The sequence below is a fragment of the Rhinolophus sinicus genome, linkage group LG05 (genome assembly GCF_036562045.2).
Source record: "Rhinolophus sinicus isolate RSC01 linkage group LG05, ASM3656204v1, whole genome shotgun sequence".
Taxonomy (NCBI): Eukaryota; Metazoa; Chordata; class Mammalia; order Chiroptera; family Rhinolophidae; genus Rhinolophus; species Rhinolophus sinicus.
The window spans coordinates 70,659,705-70,675,760 of record NC_133755.1 but is presented as its reverse complement, the minus strand read 5'-3'; the positions used below and the strand labels follow the sequence as shown (position 1 = coordinate 70,675,760).

The 16,056-nt window shown below is 41.0% G+C and overlaps 1 long non-coding RNA gene across 13 annotated transcripts in view; it reads left to right on the top strand.

The window, feature by feature from the left end:
- LOC109458236 (uncharacterized) overlaps positions 1-16,056 on the top strand; it is a 99,103-nt gene that overhangs the window by 51,905 nt on the left and 31,142 nt on the right. For 9 of the 13 annotated variants that reach the window (XR_012496437.1, XR_012496433.1, XR_012496436.1 and 6 more), the window contains 3 exons: positions 3,227-3,365; positions 8,310-8,410; positions 8,580-8,717. The exons of 2 other annotated variants lie outside the window; for them this stretch is intronic. This is a non-coding gene — a long non-coding RNA (uncharacterized LOC109458236). Of the gene's footprint in view, positions 1-557; positions 1,039-3,226; positions 3,366-8,309; positions 8,411-8,579; positions 8,718-16,056 lie in introns of those variants that run through there. 2 more of the 13 variants (XR_012496442.1, XR_012496440.1) reach the window with 1 other exon arrangement.

The window sequence follows — 16,056 nt, the reverse complement described above, 5'->3', positions numbered from 1 at the left end:
CAGTTTGTAATGATGATATCTTCACCCCATGTAAAATTCTTACCAAGACTGATGTGGAATGGTGGGAGAACTCCACAGTAAAACAACCTCCGTTCTCTGAGATGGGCACCTGGGGTCTGTCCTTTGAACCATTGAATTCCAATTCTAACACTTATTTTTTGCATGATTTTGAAAAAATTATTTAATTTTCCCAGGGCTCCATTTCATCATCTCCAAAATGGTCCCAATACTGTAGAGAAAATTAAATGCTAATGCAGTAAGCACCTGGCACATAGTAGGCAATCAACAAATGATCGTTCTTTCTTGACATCATGATAAATTAATATCTGTTCATAAATCAGCTCTGATCAATTCTCACAAAAAAGAAAAAAGAAGAAGGAAAGTTTAGATATTGCTATATTGTTACTCAAAGTATTATTAACTTTTAAAGAAAAGAGAGTGCAGCCTTCACCACATAAGAAAACTGGATCTACTGTTTTTTGGCAAGGAAAAAAAAAGCATGAAGACACTGACATTGATTCCTTGTGCATATTGTATCTCATTTCCCTGTTTTACAGTTTTCAGACACCAAAAGTCCATCTGTTTCTAAAGACCTTTCTAATTTCTACAAAAGTAAACACCGTCTAGCTACAGTAGTGCTGTTTCATTTGGCTGACTGAAGGCCCCTTTGTATGCTGTCCTGCTGGCGTGTGCACGAAGCCAGGATGCTGATTTATGGCTGCCTTTGCCCTGGCAGGTTAACCTCCATCACAGGTCACCCTGCTCTGTTAATTTCATCACAACCTTCCCCTGGCTCCTCGGTGGTGAAATCACAACAGAGAAGAACATTAAACTTGATGCACATTGCTCATTTACGTGCACGTGAAAAGAACAGCCAAGATGTCCTGGACCCTGGAGCCCTTCCTTCTTCAGTGTTTATTCAGTCCTGAATCCGTCTGAGAGCTACTGATCTAGTGCGCCCATTGACTGCACAGCGCACTCTATTATTTGATGGAGAGGCCTGTGCTTGAGAACATTAAAATTTTCACTTATTTTCCAGCCCAGGCCTTTTTTTTTGGGGTTTACTTTTGCTTATTCATTCTAAACTATACACTTCCTATTTCAGTTCAAATGTTCCCTTACTCTTGAGAGGCAGAGAGAGTAAACTTTGTGCTTTTCAGCACCTGGGGAAGCCTTCTTTAGGCCTCCTTCCTCCAGGTATGCATTGTAGCCCCCCAGCCCACCTCCCGGCTCTCCTTGGGCCAGGTCTCAGGTGCAGCTCAAATCTCCCTCTGAGATGGCAGGCACTTCAGTTATGGAAGTGTGGTTGGCACCTCTCAAGGCCTCCATTTCCTCAATGTGAAATACCAAGAATGATATCTTCCATGCCTACTTCCTATGAGTTGTTATGCAGATGAAATGGAATACCTGTTAAGGCTGGTGAAAGAAGAAAAGAGCACAAACATACAGGTGTTGAAAGAAATCCCTGCCAGCTAAATAATAGATGAGTTGGACTCCCAGGCCTGAAGCCGTCACAGGAGGAGGGGTGGAGGCCTGACCTCTGTCAAGTAACCTCCCATCCGTCATGGAAAATAATGGCAGGTGGAATGGCCAGGGTCCCGAGTGCCACCTGGCTGGAACCACTTCCCTGCCCCTTCCATTCTCTTTTTCTGGCCTGGTCGGCAGCATGATCCACTGTGCCAGCAGGCGATATCTTCAAGACTTGGCATCTAAATGTGCAGGGTGGATGCTGCCAACCTGGGCCATTGTAAGCAGCCGTCGTGCACTCACTGATCACCTAAGGGTTTTTCTGATTCATGCTGGGGAGCCATAGAGAATGCTGAACTTGTGTTTGGGATAACGCTTCTGGATGAAGGGAGGCCAGAAGCCCTTTTCAAATACTAATAATTTTTTGTATGTGTTTCCATGGCTGAATAAATTGTTTCTTGGGCCAGATCAAGGCAAAATCGTGAATCTTTGTCTTGGCTCCCATTTGTATTTTTATTAAATCTGTGGGAACTGTTACAATATCCAGACAAGATGGACAGTAGTAGGACTGACATTCAATCTTCATTTTGATGAGCATTTAAATGGGAGTGAGATTCTAACACTGTTCAAATGAGATTAATGATATAATAAATGCTAGCGTAATTGAGAAGGAATATAATGAACAGCCAAGGCTGGTTAAATGGAAATGTCATCAAGGGCCACATAGGTAGTGTGAGTTAGTACTATTGAGGATTAAGTTTGACTGTGCATAAATGAGACCCAGAGTAAGTGTAGCTTCAGCAAGATAAGAGGTTTATTTCCATTTTACATAAGAATCTGGAGGTAGATGGTCAAGGGTTCTGGTACTCTCCCCCTCCTCTCCTTTCTCTTTCTCCTCTGGAGTGATGGCGACTTTATTTGTGTAGCACACTAGCCTCCAGTGTTGTCCATTTTCCATCTGTTGCTCCTACTTCTTTCTTGTGGTTTCATGTCAGCTTCCATTCCCAGGGACACCTCTGGGTCCAAGATGACCGCTCTAGAGCTGCCCATGGTACCTGCATTCCTGCCAGTAAGAAAAAGAGATGGAGATACGACGAAGGGTAGATGCCTGTTGTTTATTAAGGAAGGTTCCCAGGAGCTCCTACACAACACTTTCACTTATATCCCATTGCCTGAGCCATAGTCACGTGGCCACACCTAGCTGTCTCTATTCTGCTGGCCAAGGACTATGGAAGAAGTGGTAAACATACTGGGGACCATTCGTAGTCTCTGCCATTCTCGGGACTTCTGGGAAGTGCCTTTTGCCTTCCCTTCATTTCCACATCTCTACTCCACTAAGATTGCTCAACAGCATCAAGTCTTTCATCAAGACAAGTGGACTTTCTTATGCTGTGACTTTCTCCAGGTCACCTATAGCATTCCTTGTGCTAGTTCTTTCCCCTCAGTAATCCCCCAACCCAGCCGAGCTGGAATCACAGTGATTCATCTCCCAGATAGCATTTCTTTCTGTTGTCCATATTCACAGAGGGCTGTAACTATTATAGCAGCCAACACTACTGAAGCTTACTACACACCAGCTGTTATAATTATGGTTTTATAGTCTTTTTCTCATTTAGTCACCAGGATAGCCCTAGGAGATAAGTGCTCTTAATAGAAATGAGGACTGAAGCCAGGATACATGCTAGTGTGCTTGTACTGCCTAGCTCTGGGGCTAACCATTATGTAACACTGTCTCTCCTTTACTCTGTGTGATCTCTAGGTAGGGCCAGTCACAGTGATGATTCCTGTGGAGGAGGCACATTTCTCTGGGTCCTGGCTCTCAGAGTATGTGCGTATGAGACATGGTGATGAGGTGGAAGAAGCTAGACTAAATTCTCAAATGAAGAGTAGGCAATCTGGTAAGTTCCATAAGAGGGGAAAGTAGTCAACTTTTGCTGTAGGCATTCAGGAGATGTAATGTGAAGGTGTTAGAAGGGGCACTGTAAAATGAGTTAATTACTTTACACTAGCTGGATATTCTTTCCTGTGGCATAGCTGGAAGCTGTCACCAGTCCCATTCCAGTACAGATAAAGTCATTTCCCTATGGGGGGCCAAGTGTCAGTGGGGCTCCTGCCCTTAAAGATCTGGCCAGACTTGACTGGAATCCTCACTCCATGGTCTCACCGAACCCAGACTCCTTCCTGCAATGGCTTTTTCTTAGCACCTTAAGCCTCTTTTTTGCTTCAGTCCCCGAATGCTACCTTCCTAGTCCACATCAATGTTTTTATCAAAGGTCACTCTTGCACATGTCACTTCTGAGTTTAGTAGCTTTATCAAAGACAAAGGGGGTTTCCTAGGCAGGTCCTAGCTCAGGGAAGGAGGTCTGCTGTCCCACACAACTTGACGTTTTTCCTCCTCTTCCAGAGTAACTTCAGCTGTATTTGTCTAACACACGATTCCTTCACATTTGTGAATTTATAGCCAAACTCTAATTAAAGTGTTTTTCTTACCAATCACTGATTCCTCATGCTATAAGAGATTCTGGAGAATTAAAGTTTTCTTGTTACTCTTGATGTTTTGGTGGCTATATTGATAGAGCAGAAATTAATCTGTAACTTCAGGTAAGAAAGAGATCACATGATGCTCCTGGAAGCTGATGATGAAAAAGCCTTTGCCCCTCCAGTGGGTCTGAAAGACACGGTCTTGGGATCACAGTGAGCTCATTGTCCTTGAAGTAGCAGGATTTTCTTCAACCTTCAAAAGTCGCACTCACTAACAGTTTTGAAGATGGTTGTAAGAAAAACCGCTCCACAGTGTAAGAGTTTGGACATTAGTGGAAGTGGTAGACATGCCTAGCGCTTTCCATATCTGGTGTCTCTTCATTCCTGAGCATGCGAGAAGACTCAAGCAGCCCTGAAAGTGGTAGGAGACCATGAGACTCATACTGCTCAGTGGGCTCTGAGCGAAGAGATGGCTCATTTGTGGTCTGAAGCAGATGGCTCATTTTTGGTCCTGTGAGCCATGTGTGGAAATGATAGTATTGTAAGACTGGAGGAGCCTGGATCCCTGAGACACTAGATGGTTGAGTGACCTGCGTTGACTTTGCATGCACAAGATATAAGCTTCTATTAGGTGATGGGTACTGAATGGAAACTCTAACAGACAGAATAGCCCCTGCTATTTTGGCCTTTCTTTGTTACCATAGTATAGCACTGCATGTCCCAACAAATACAGATAACAATGAATGTATAGATTTTACTCAGCTCTACCACTGAGATGCTCTTGGAGGTCTAATAGATTCCAAAGGTTTGATGGTCAGGGAATGTTTGGGAATTAGAAGAAATTAAGGATTTTCTGTATCCTTTACTTATTTATTTATTTTTTTCTTAAGCGTCCCTCATTTCAAAGAGACTGGGTGATAGGGTGACAGGTACTCAATAGAAACACCAATAAACAAAATTGGAGAGAAGCATTTGGTAGGATGATTACCCAACCCCCCTCAAGCCTCTGCTTGCCTAATTGATATGCTGTTCTGGAACAATTCTGCCTGACGTGGGTGCTCCATGGGCTAGGGAAAAGGAGAGTGTGGTACTGAATCTGTATACTACCATACCACCTTTCACAGCAGCCAAGAATCTAGACTCTGTTTCCATTAATAGTCACCAAACATAAAAATTAAACACATAACGTACCAAACTAGAAAATCCCTGGAGGATACTCTGTATCCATTCTGTTCAAGTCTGCAATCTGTTTTGAATATTGACAAAGTGGGACTACTGCTTAGAGAAGTGGGAGAGGGGCAGGTCACCCCATAGATGATTAGGGTAGCAGCGAATTCACATATTTTGCTCTTGAAAGCTTAAAGAATGCCTAATACAGTGTCTATTACAGCACTAAGTCAATATTTATTGATTAAATAGTGAGTATGAGTTAAGAATGAACATGTCAATTACCAGTAGAGATTGTTGTTTAGAAACTTATTCGGGTTATGGAGAAAAAGTGCGTGAATCCCTGTCAATACTATCTCCTCCAGCACAGTTCACCCACTGCCACATAGAATGGCAAGATCTGAGATGCCTCCACCTACATACGTTGTGTGGGACTCTGCTTGATGATTCCAGTTTAATTCTCTGTCCTGTATTCGCTGTGCTATTCCTGGGGAGAGAGACAATGCAGCCACAAAGGAGCAGCTGGCTACATCTGCCTCCATCCTTTCTAGTGATGAGCCAATCTGCTGGTGAAAGTGCATGTGAGCAATTCTAACCACATGTGCTGCTTCTAGAAAACCCCTTTATATAGAAGGAAGCATGAAAGTAACAATGGGATATAAGAGGATGTACTTCATTAAAAAGGAAACCTCTCTAACTGCCGGACAAAGAGCCAGAGGTTCCGTCTAACCACATTTCACCCCTCTAATCTGACTTATGAAGTTTCATCTTCAGAGATGTAGAGGGCCCTCTTGAGCTGATAGCTCTCAGAGGGGGAAAGTTTGCTCCCTCAACAAGGAGCTTTAGGTGCTGCCCGTGTGTTCAGTGTTCTTGTCTCTGGCAGGTGAATTCTCACAGGTTCCCAGGGCTGTTATACCAGTTCTCCAGGTGGGTGAGTTGCCAACATTTACTTGGGTTATTGAGAAAGGAGAGAACAAGTGAAATCATTCTACATTTTTCTTCCGAGGATGCTCTCCAGGAAGATCCTAGTTAGCCTGACTCAGAGAGCAACAGCCTGTCATAAGCCTGTTACCCTTGAGAATGTCTTCTTTCTTCTGTAATATCTTGTGATGGTCACGTTTCCCACTGCTGTGACTTCCTATCTGCTTTTGAAATAAATGACTAGTATCTAAAGTTATTCTAGCATTGACTATGGGGGTCTCAGGATTTCCATGACTAGTTTTCTTAAAGATGAGTACTGGGAAGAGTTTGGCAGCAAGCTATGATGAGGAAGGAGCACTAGAATGCGAGTCCAAAGGAATTGTAAACAGGGGAAAGTTTTTCACCTTTCTGAACCTTATTCTCATCAACTCTAAATAAGCGAGTGGACTAAAGATTTTTCTAATTACCAAGTCCTATGAGTCCTAAGAAACTGCTCCAGAGGTGAAAACACATATTGGCCAACGTATATCTGTACACTCCTCCCTCATGCTTTTGTAGACTAGTTTGAGAGAGTTCTGAGTTCATCTAGTAATTGCACTATCTTAATTTCATATTGAAGACACAATTTCAACAACTTAACCATAAGACTCGCACACTGGCTGACTTCCAGACTTCTCCTAACAAAGCAGATTAATTAATCCAGACAATTACTGTCAAGCCTCCATATCACAAAGCAAAGGAGCAAGGCTGGAAATTCTCTGAGAAATTTGTTTTTATGTACAGCTGATATGGTTAATTTGAGAGACCTCAGTGGGATATTTTCATTAATGATTTCAGTAACTATTACATTTTGATACTGTTGGTTGGGTAGAAATCTATTAAAACTATTAAGTTTTGGTCAATTTACCAATGGGAAGGATGAGCATTAAGCATTATTCTAGCTTTTTTTTTTTTTCCTTCTAGAACTACAGCAATTAGAGAAATCATATCATGAGACTGGGAAAAATTAATCAGCCAATCCCAGCCCAAAAGTAGTCGAAAAGCAAACCATTAATACACTTCAAATCAAACAGAGGCTTACTGATATGCAATGTGTTATATAGCACGGCTTATGAAATGAAACAGACAGGATATAAAATTTCCATATACATATCCTTCAACAAGGACTTTTGCTATGCATGGCTCCAGGACCTTGATAAAATTGAGAGGTGACCAGTAGCTCTATAAATAGAGCAAGTAGGGACAATTAGATTCTCAGGGCACATCCTCATATCTCTTTCACTCACTTCAGACTCACAGTTTTAGATTTTCTCTTTATAATTTCATGTTTATCATCCACAGAGGAGGCTGAATACAGCATTTTGACAGAGGAATCTGAAATAGCTACAATTCTAGATTCTGTTCATTTTTCTTGACTATAGAAATGCCTTAGTTTTTACTTTGATTACTGTCACATTGGTCAAGCTTTTTTTTTTTTTTAATTGAGGATATACATTTTGTTGAAAAGTCAATCCCCAAATTCATGTTGCTGAGGTACCTTTCAAATGTTCAAGTTATAGATGGCTTAATTTATATACTTTACTCCAAAGTGAAAATTCTGGCATTCTCATTAGCTTTCTCACAAAACAAGCCTCCTCACAAAAAAAAAAAACCAGAAAAAAGAAAAAAAAAAAAAAAAAACCGCTTCCCTACCACACATGAAAACCAAATTTTATGAGGATCCAAGACCAGCCAGGAAACTTTAGCAAAGACTAGTTTTCAGAATGGCAAATCTTAGTTGTACAAAGGACATTGCTAAACTTCTGGGTTGGAAGGTATCCTGATCTACCTAATTCTATTTATGAAACTGCATATGTTCTTTGAAACTCCATTTAGATCCAGCTCTTTCAGCTAGAGATGGAAACCATATGTGTGTCTAAGGCCCGTATGTTTGGCCTTGGAGAGGAGAGCCTTAGATTTTGTTTTGATTTCCAACTCAGCATCCTTTTCAGATTTGGAGGCGTCCTGGGTACATCCTTGACCCTCTGTGTCATGCAGCAATATTTTTATTATCTATTGTTCTTCTTAGATGAATCCCATTTCCATATACTTAAAAAGGTGTTGTGGCCTTTCATTTTCAAAAGGTTGTTCTAAGGAAAACAGAGATTTGAAGTAACATTGGGGAAAATTCAGGCTTACAATCTTATACTACTTAAACAAAATAGTATTTTGTTTATTGTGTATTTGAATACATTAGGTCTTTTTTTCCTAGATTCATTATTTCTTTTGTGTAGTGTGGACTTTGGCTTTTCTGAAGATGTATCCCAAAATTGTGGGTGTACCCCAGTGTGAAGATGGCTGGTTGTCCACCAAATCTATTTCCCACTCTTTCAAGGTAATAATTTAGTTTTAGTTGGGCATGTGGCCTCTCAGCTAGGGACTATGTTTCAAGCCTCACTTGCAGACATGTGTTTAATTCTTGCCAATGAAATGTGAGCCAAAGTGATAGGAGACATTTCTAGGCCTACACATAACCTTTCCCTTTGCTTGGTACTAAAATACAGAACAGCCCACAACTGGCTTTGAACATGAAGGTGATGGCAGTATCCTGGGGGACGGTGGAGAAACAGGATGGAAGGAACTTCAGTCCTTTAATGTCTGCAAGGAGCAGAGCTGCCTGCCGGCCCACCCTGGACCACTGGGTTAGAAGGAAAACAAGCTTCTTTGTCCTTAAAATTACCTTTTTACCCTAAAATATGTATAAACTTCTGGGCTCATGCATCATAATTTAAGGAAAAGAACTCCTTTTCTGCGTGGAACCAAGAGAGGGTCTTTGGCTGTGCTGTGCTGTGTTCAACAGGAAATCAGTTTTCTGAGCAAAAATATATATTGATCCATTCAGGAAAAAAATGGCACATCTGGTTACTTGGCCTCATGGTATTTAGCGTCAGAAGGAATGTTTATTCAACATAGAAACTCTTTATTCATGTATTTTGTTGGGTGATCATTTAAATCTCTATTAATGAAATTTTTAAAATTAGGTTAAGGACAGAGGTAATCACTGTATAAAACTATCTTTTTAGTGAGAGTGCAGATAGCTAAAAATGAGGAGCTAAGTGCATAAGATTTTCCTGGAAGCATGATGGACAGGGAGCTCTTCTCACTTGCTCACCTCTCTAGGGGGTGGGCTTTGGTACCTAACACCAGGGCTTTGGCAGGTGAAATCCCGTGGGACCTTGGTGTGTGTGTGTGTGTGTGTGTGTGTGTGTGTGTGTGATTTTACCTGGCTTCATCTCAGTTCCCTCAGCTATAAAATGGCAATGATGATGCCCACCTCATTCACTTTTCTGCTTGATAGGTCATTGAAATAATATCTATATGTTATCTGACATAATAAATAATGATTTACATGCGTTGGTTGATGGCAGGTTCTTACAGGTTCTCATTGCTGATGTCAGTTACCAGGTGTGGGTTGTGAGGGCAGAGCTGGAGACCTCTGTTTCCATGAGAGTGAATGAGGCACCGCTGGGCTTACAGATTGGCTTCCATCTGATTTAGTCAAGATTTAGAAGAACCAAGACATGCCGTGGCTTTGAAAGATCTTGAAAAATTAAGATGTTTTTCAGCATAACAGAAAAAAGTTCTCTGTCTCTATTTTTTCATTTTTCACATTATTTCAAGATTTTTTATTTGACTCTATGCATTGTATTTGATTAATATGATGTAGTTCAAGGAAATGTTTGAATAAACAAATACACTGTTCAGTGGGCCTGTTAGTAGTGCTTGGGGGATGTTTATAATGGTATTGAATATTGGAAAAAAAGCACTGTTTGGGTGTTTTTTAGAAAAATTTCACATGTCTTTGTTGTTGTTGTTGCATTGTATAGTTTAATAGGTGGTGCAGTACAATAGAGGGCTTTTTGCAAAGCCTGGTAAGTAGTAAGAAACAATAACCTATGATGATAAAGATAGTTACGGCTGTGATGAAATTTCTATTTAGTCTTCCACGTACTTTGATTTTGAAGACAAATCATCATGACTGGGCTTAAGCCCATCTTAAACCTGCTTTAGGAATGGTTTTCAATTACAGTCTCTAGACCATCTGAGAATCATTGAGTAGGAGGCCTGGAATTATGTCAGGTGTGGTTTTAGAAAATTGATTGATTGAGAAGTTTGGCAATAGTCGAAATGAGCATCCTCAAATTATAGTGGGCTCAATAATTGATTTGGGCAGTCAAATGATCAAGGTAGAAAAGTTGATGAATTGATTTACTACAGTAAACAGAGTGAATTAAAAAGTTGAACGAAATGAATGAGTGGCTGGGCCCAGTTTGCTGGTTGTATGTAGATATTTCTACTTTGTGGTCTACTGTTTTCATGAATTTATACGTGAAATAGCTGTGTCTGTATACAAAAAATAAAGTAGATGAAGTAATTACATGGAATTCAACTTCCCACTCTTTACCCATCACCTGACTAATTTACATTAATGATTCATAATAGTAAATAAAAATTGATACTGAATTATCTGAGTACAGAATTGAGTATATGAATTTGCAAAACTATAAGTATACACAGCAAAGAATTTATTCATTTGGTAAGACTAAGGCAAACACTGTAGGTATATCATGCATGGAGCAGTTGGTTTCTTTGGCTCTGTGGATACCAGCTGTATCCAAAACCTGAGCAACCATCTGGTACATATCTGTCATTTGCCTTCAAGGAGGAAACAGCAGTGTGAAAGAGAGGTAGATTGGTGCATTGCTATTATTATTCCAGGTAAGACAACTTGAGTTATATGCCCTCCTATTGTAGGTCAAGAATGCCATCATCCTATTTGAAGGATATGTCTCTGAGTTTTTGTCCTATAGCTCAGGCTGCCCTTTCTGAGTCTCTCATCTCTTAAATGTTGGGTTTCATCATGATAGCTTCTGGGCCAATGGAATTTTTTCATTAGATGCCCATCCTAGGAAATCTCATCCATTCCTGCGGCTTGTGTTTGATTTAGTCTGCACAACTGCACCCTCCAGTGCAGAGCTTCCTCCTAAACTTCAGATGCATCTTCAGATTCACTTATTTATTAACATCTCCATTTGAATGTCTCAGGGCCCCTCACATTCAAAATGTATAAATCTGACTATCACTTATTTTCACTTTCCTTTCTATAGCTGCATCTCCAATTCTATCTAGGTGCCCAAGACTCCCCTTCTCTCAACTCCTCCCCACAATCAATCAATCAATCAATCAATCACTCACTCTTCAGTCAAATATCCATCACCTCTGGCATCATTTTATTTCATGCCACCATCATTTCCCAACTAGCCTTTCAAATTTCCCATGTTTCCTCCTGCTGGAAGAGTCATGCAATTCTCCTGCCCATACTTGGCCTTCATTGCATTTACCGTATTTTACCATGTATAATGTGCACCAACATTTTTGGGCCAAACATTCAGGGGAAAAAAATCTTTCCTTTTAATTTTCTAATTCAAAGTTTTACTTGTTTACATTTAGGTACTTGTTTTTTGTATTATAAATGAATTTTAGCATTTATTTTCTAATATATTATGGTACAAGAAATTTTATGTGACAAATAATTACAAAACACAAGAACAGAAACAGGTACAAGAAATTTTATGCACCAGTAACAAATTTATGATATTTATACATCATAGAAGGCCAAGAACTCTTCGTTGTTGCAAGTTTGTCAACAAAATTGATTATCATATTCTATAGTATTATTTTGCATATGGATATTGTTATTGATTTCTGGAATTATGCTTTTAACTCATACGCATAAATAAAATAATTAAAAACATTTATGTAGATATGGAATTAGTACTACCCATGTATAATGCACATCCTTATTTTTCCCTCACAAATTTGGGCAAAAATTGCACATTATACATGGCAAATTATGTTATCTTTGTTTGTGGTTCAGTTCTTGTCTGTGTGATGCTTGTCTCTTCCTGTAAATGGAGCTCCATGAGAGCATGCACTGGGCCCATTTTTTGTTCACACTGTCTGAATACCTAGCATAGAGTACAAGTTCAGTTCATATTTATTAAATGAATAATTGAATCACCCTGGCTTCTTGTTACAGCCTCATCACCAATCTCTCTCAGGTCTTGCTCTTCTCTACTCCATTTGCCATGTTGCAAAACAGAATGAACATTTTAAAGCACATCTCAGCATGCCATGTCCCTACATATCTTTCAATGCTTCATAAAGTCTGAACCTCTCTATGTACCTCAACCTTTCATGATTTGGTCCCCACCAATGTCTCCAGTCTCATTTCTTTTATTTTTGCTGTTTGCCTCCCTCCTGTCTCTCATTTCCATCTTCTTCCTACTCCAAACCCTCCTAGCCTTGCTAACTCATCCTCCTCCTTTAGGTCTCAACTTAAACGTCACCTGTCAGGAATCTTTTTGTGACTTTTAAAGGTGCTTCATGACCCTGCTTTGTGCCTCTACAGTAATTTGCATCCTGAATTATAACCTGGGACTGTTAAATTCTCTCTCCACTGTACTCTAGAGGGTAGAGTTCAGTGCCTGGGACAAAGTAGGTGATCAACACTTGGGACTAAGTGTTCATAGCTCATAGCAAGGGGATGCGTGGTGCTTTTGTGGTCCAGGGCTCTGTTTCAGAGTGATGGCAAGTTAGGACTAGTGTAGACTTATGGCCACCTTGGGTCAGTGGGTCCTAGAAAATTTCCTCTTAACCTAACTGGATTCTTCTGATCCTGTTGGGATGCCCACAGTAATAATTAATAAGAGAGAGGGTGAGAAGTAAGGGGAAAGTAATAAGTGTACAATGAGGAAGGAGGAGTGAGGGTGAAGACTAGATAAAAATATATAGCAACAGCACAAAAGACAGTGATAAAGAGCCAGCAGTGTTATCACTCATTATATTCTGAGTGATTTGTAATCTAAATCATTTCACAATGACAACATTATTGTGTGACAGAGTTCCCTGACTTTGTTTCATTGGGATGTGATTGTTATATGGAAATGGTAAAATTCTTTTGTACATTTGGCGATATTAATCTTATTTTTATTTTTATTTTTTTAAGATTTTATTGGGGAAGGGGAACAGGACTTTGTTGGGGAACAGTTTGTACTTCCAGGACTTTTTTCCAAGTCAAGTTGTTGTCCTTTCAGTCTTAGTTGTGGAGGGCGCAGCTCAGCTCCTGGTCCAGTTGCCGTTGCTAGTTGCAGGGGGTGCAGCCCACCATCCCTTGCGTGAGTCGAACCGGCAACCTTGTGGTTGTGAGCCTGCGCTCCAACCAACTGAGCCATCCGGGAAGCAGCTCAGCTCAAGGTGCTGTGTTCAATCTTAGTTGCAGGGGGCAGAGCCCACAATCCCTTGCGGGACTCAAGGAATTGAACTGGCAACCTTGTGGTTGAGAGTCCACTGGCCCATGTGGGAATTGAACCAGCAGCCTTTGGAGTTAGGAGCATGGAGCTCTAACCGCCTGAGCCACCGGGCCAGCCCGGGGATATTAATCTTAATTGTAATTATTATTCTAGTTCTTAATTCTAATTCTGGCAAATCACAGAACTGCCTGTTGTCTCTGTTCTTTCATTTTTCTCACGCAGCTTAGTCAGAGTTGGGTTTTCAGTGATAACTTGCCCTTCTGGCACTCAGGTTAATTTTTAGAGAAGCTCAAGCTTGGTTAATATTTAAAAATTTGAAGTATAATGCACTAGGACTCATTTTATCACTTATTTTTAACTTACAGGAAATTGTGCCACTTAACTGAAATTTCCATGCATAGTCAGAGCCTAAACTAAAACTGTTTTTAGGAACTTAATATGAACTAAAATGAGCTAACTCATTTCAGATACTATTCAGGATATTATTTGTAATTTATGAATAACATTTCAGAGTTTTTCTAGTTATTAGTAAATCAAAACACCTAAATCTAAAGGCCCAGAAATATGTGGATATAAAGGTAAGAGAATTTAAAAACAAAGACAAACAAAATAAGAAAATACTGTTAATCAATCACCTGGTAATTGATGAATACATTTTATTTCTGATTTTCTATATACTGAAGATTTATCTTTAGCCCCAGTAAGGCTATATCAACATTTAATAGTGAGGTATGTGCACTGAGACCAATAAAAGTTAATTGTATAATTAGTTCATTTTAGTCCAGCTCAGCTGACACTTCTTTTAAAACAATGTTTGTGTAGTTTTCTGGTCAAGATGGTGGAGAAGGTAAATGTTGTGCTTGCCTCCTCTCATGACCACATCAAAATTACAACTAAACTACGGAACAACCATCATGGAGAATCACCCAAAGTCTAGGTGAACTAAAGTTTTACAATTAAGGACATACAGAAGAAGCCACCTTGAGACTGGTAGGAGGGGTAGAGACTGGAACAGGTTGGTCCCCCACCCACCTGTGGCTGTTAAAAATTGGGAGGGATATCTTGGCTGTGGAGGTTCCCCCTGAGGAGCGAGGGGTCCCAGCCCCACAACAGGCTCCCCAGTCCAGGGTCCCAGTGCCAGGGAAAGAAGTCCTCACAATTGCTGGCTGTGAAAACTAGTGGAGATTGTGGTTCAGTGAAACGGAGGGTTCTTGTATCCCAGGTGCTCCTCTTAAAGAGCCTACACACAGACTTACTCACTGATGGACTCACTCTCTCTGAGCTCCAGTGCTGCAGCAGCAGCTCAAAAGGTGCCAGGGACATACGGGGAGGAACTGAATTGTCTGACGACAGGACAAGGGCTGGAGGGGAAGCTTTCTCCCAGACGGAAGTGCTGGCAGAATCCAGTTTCTTTGTTGATACCTCCCCATTCCTGGGGTGTAGACACAGATGGCTACCATATCTGACTCTCCATCAACCAGCTAACACCTTTGGTTTACTCCACCCTGGTGATTCCTTGGGATTCCACCCCACCCAACTTTTGGGTACACCCAGGCTACTTCTAGTGGCTTTCCCATACAAATGGCCTGTCTTGGCTCATGCATCAGACTTTCCTAAAATCTCTCAAAGGTTCACAAAGCCCAAAGAAGCAGCATCTGGATTCAGTGTGTTCTGAATCTCCTGTTGAGCAGCCCTAAGCCTGGCACTAGAGACAGCTGGCCTTGGTTCATGGCTTGGCCTCACAAGGCACCCCAAAGCCCAGTGTGGGTTGTGGCAATCTGCAGATTGCTTTGTGGCTCATGCCAGGTGGCTCCGGACATAGGCTGCAGCTGAACTTGGTCTGTGGAGGGGCCCATCATAGGAGGTCCCGGGGCCAGTATGCCCATTGGCCAGCTTCTGACTGAGCTGGAGAATTACTGAGGCATCCCCAAGGATGACGCACCCAAAGGGAAGACTAGGCAGGCACCAGAGCCCTGCCAAAGCAAATCCTGCTCTTTAGTGTCAGCCCCTGCACAACAACGCCTCCACTGTAGTCATAGACTATCCTCACAATTAATCTGCCCAAGGGTCAATCCCTCTCACTGGCATGCAAACAGCACCAAGGCTCAGCTACAATAGGAGGGCACACACAACCCACACAAGGGACACACCTGGAACACCCAGCACTGGTGACCAGGTAGACTGTGCCACTGAGACCCACAGCACACCTACTACATAAGTCCACTCTAATTAGACCAGGAGGCATAGCAGCCTTACCTAATACATAGAAACAAACACGGGGAGGGAGGCAACCAAAATGGGGAGACAAAGAAACATGTCCCAAATAAAAGAACAGAACAAAGCTCCAGAAAAAGAACTAAACAAAATGGAGACAAGGAATTTACCAGATGCAGAATTTAAAACATTGGTTGTAAGGATGTTCAGAGATCTCAGGGAGAACTTCAATAAAGAGATAGGAAACATAAAAATGGAGATAGAAAACATGAAAAAAAAAAAAACAGTCAGAAATAAGGAATACAATAACTGAAATGAAGACTATATTAGAGGGAATCAACAGTCAATTAGATGAAACAGAGGACTGAATCAGCTACTTAGAAGATAAGGTAGCATAAAACATCCAATCAGAACAGCAAAAAGAAAAAATAATCCAAAAACAGTGAGGATACTT